Consider the following 3,150-nt stretch of genomic DNA (forward strand, 5'->3'; position numbering starts at 1 on the left):
TGATTTTTTTGTCTTCTTTACAACCAAAAATGATGTTTTTGTCTTCTTTACAACCAGAAATGATTTTTGTTTTTGTGTTATTTACAAACAGAAATGATGTTTTTGTCTTCTTTCCAACCAGAAATGATTTTTGTCTTCTTTCCAACCAGAAATGATTTTTTTTTCTTCTTTACAACCAGAAATGATGTTTTTGTGTTGTTTACAACCAGAAATGATGTTTTTGTATTCTTTACAACCAGAAATGATGTTTTTGTGTTCTTTACGATCTTGAACAGTGTTGTATTCTGAATTCTTATGATTGTTTAACTGACAAAATTTACATTCTTATGTTAAAATTACCAATATGCATCATGGACAATTCATGAAACATCACATAGTATTAAAGACGTTCACTGTAAAGACCTACAACAAATACTGATAACGTGAACAAGGAGACTGTGGACGTTACTAAACACTTAGAGACTACAAAAACCTATGCACATCCTAATATTCAAATATTGTAAATGTGTCTATACTGAAGTGGTATGTCTTCGTTTTCTCCTTTTTTTCTATTATTATTTTAATATTTCAGATGTTGTTTTATCCTTTAAATATTAATCAAGAAAAAAGTTAGAAATGTTAGTACATATTCAAAGTAAAATCAAAATCCTAGATGGACTAAATGTTGATTTGTGTACAATATTACATTGAAGCATGAAAAATATGCATACATCTTTTAGTGACCAAATAGGTTCTGGTATACTATATATATTTCAAAATAAAAAGTAAAAAAAATCTTCCAAATTTTTATAAAGCAATAAAGAGATATAAAGAAAATATATCACGTTCTGGTATACACATCACATTTTGAGCACATCATAGAAGAAACAGAAATAAAGTGTTGTAACCACATCAACAATCTATGATTACATCTACTTTGTTAAGTGTGATTGGCTTCTTAACATGTAATAAAAACATTGTTTAAATGACAGAAAAGTTATAAAAAGATGTATGATATATACAAAAACAATTACCCTTTGTGTCAATAAACGTTCACATTCATTAATTGAGGTTCCCTTGGAAAGTGCCTATTAGATTTTTTGGGTCAGATCAGAAAAACAAAATGGCCGACATGCGGCCATCTTGGATTTTTTAGTGTGAAAGTTTGTTAGGTATGCTGACATTACTGTACTGGAATGCAAACTCTCACATACTGCTGATTGTACTTATGATATTCACATAATACACAGAAGCAAAATCTTCATCACAAAGTGTAAATCTGATTATATTTAAACAAGTGTTAGAATCTAGGAAACATAATCTCACTAACAAGAACAATAAAAATCAAATCAGACACGGAAATGGATAAGACCAATCTATAGATAGATTGCTGTCCTAAATATTCTTTAAAAAAATTAGGAAATGACCTAGAAAAACACTTTAAAATCTCATATCCTTGGTCAGATTCTGCCTCCCCAAAACAGTTCTTGCCAAGGTAAAAAGAACTGTTTTCTATAAACCCAACACTTATCACAAAATACAGAATAAATCAATGTCATGTTATGACATATTACACATTAACTGATTAAATGTATACAATATTGAGATAGAGGGAGTACTTGTTAATTGTCTATGAGGTCTGTTAATGAGAATGTTTTCCTCTCTGATCAGTTTCAGTTAATTGAAACCACTTAGAGAAATTAAAGCCTTCTTTTTCACTATGATTTATCTGAAAGGCCACCGTGACACTGAATTGTGTTATGCGGTTCCTTTTAATCACTCACTTAAGCCAATACATCAGTTTTGAATTATTTTTTTACATCCAAGGGGAGACTACTCATACAGGGCAAATTATGACCCTTAGTAAATCTCAACCTTCACCTTTCACATCACACTATCAAAAAAATTCTATGAATAGAAATGGAATCAGTCTGTGAACACTAGGTTTTTGATGGCACCATTTGGGACCATTGTAACACAATCTAACCTGTGTCAGTGGTAGGCCTACGATGACAGGAAAATGAAATAAAAATTATATTACCAATATATTAAAAAAAAAAAAAATTATTTTTTGCATGCAAATCAGTAGAAAATAAAACTAGTCACATTACATAATTACATATGAATTAAGGCCATTTTGGTTACCATACATTACATGCATAGACTCAAACAGAAAACTCTTGAAAGAAATTTCTGCTCGTCTATGTAGCCAAAACTCACAGTGAGGAAAGCTGAGTTAAACAGAGACAACATATTCAATAGCACAGATGTGATCCTTACATAGATCTTTAAGTTTTAAAACAATATGGCGTTTTAGGCTCTGATTTTATCATCTAGGGTCAGTGAGTGCTAGATTCATCGTATTACCACAAATTTGGGAAAGATTGCATGATATGATTTGACAATGCAGTATAAAATCTTCATCAATATCAAAATTATAACATAGATATTGCTTTTCACAAATATGTAAATTACATGTTATGTAAATATGTAAATAAAATTTTGCTGGTATTTTTTTCAGCTTTCCAATATACAGCCACTGGTGTACTTGATAAATGTATATCGTAAATTTTGGCCATTTGAACATGTAACTCTGTTATTACTTGTATAATAAAAACGATTTTACACGGAGATTGAAGGGATAGTCCAAAATTCAAATGTCTATATTGACTATGAAGTTCTTTATTAGTAAAAATTTAATCATGTTTAGGCCGGTGTTTTTTTCTTCAGATAGTATTTTTTTCTTCTGAATATAAGTCAATAAAAAAGAGTAATATACAATCCACTCAGCAACATCGGATTAACAACAACAGCAAACAGTATTCATATTTTCTTCTTTGATCTCAAACATTATATTGTAAGAATTCCTTCCTGGTATGAGATGATGCTCCAGATTACTGGAGAGGACATGTTATAAATGTTATGGCTTGTGTACATCTAGTTCAACAGTGTTCAAAATCAAAGATACCAAATTAATATAAATATATCAATGTGTGGAAACATTATATCATAAATTTACGTGAGCGAAAATGCAGATGGTTTAGAATTATAGAAACAGAATATGAAGAGTATGTTGATTTTTCTTCAATGGTTTCCGTTTATTTTGTTAGTTTTTTTGTCGTTTTTCTGTTTTCTTTTAGGTTTCAAACTCCGTTGATAAAATTTAAGTGA

Source organism: Ylistrum balloti, unplaced genomic scaffold (assembly GCF_031769215.1).
Source record: "Ylistrum balloti isolate Yb309-2 unplaced genomic scaffold, AGI_CSIRO_Ybal_v1 Utg369648, whole genome shotgun sequence".
Lineage (NCBI taxonomy): Eukaryota > Metazoa > Mollusca > Bivalvia > Pectinida > Pectinidae > Ylistrum > Ylistrum balloti.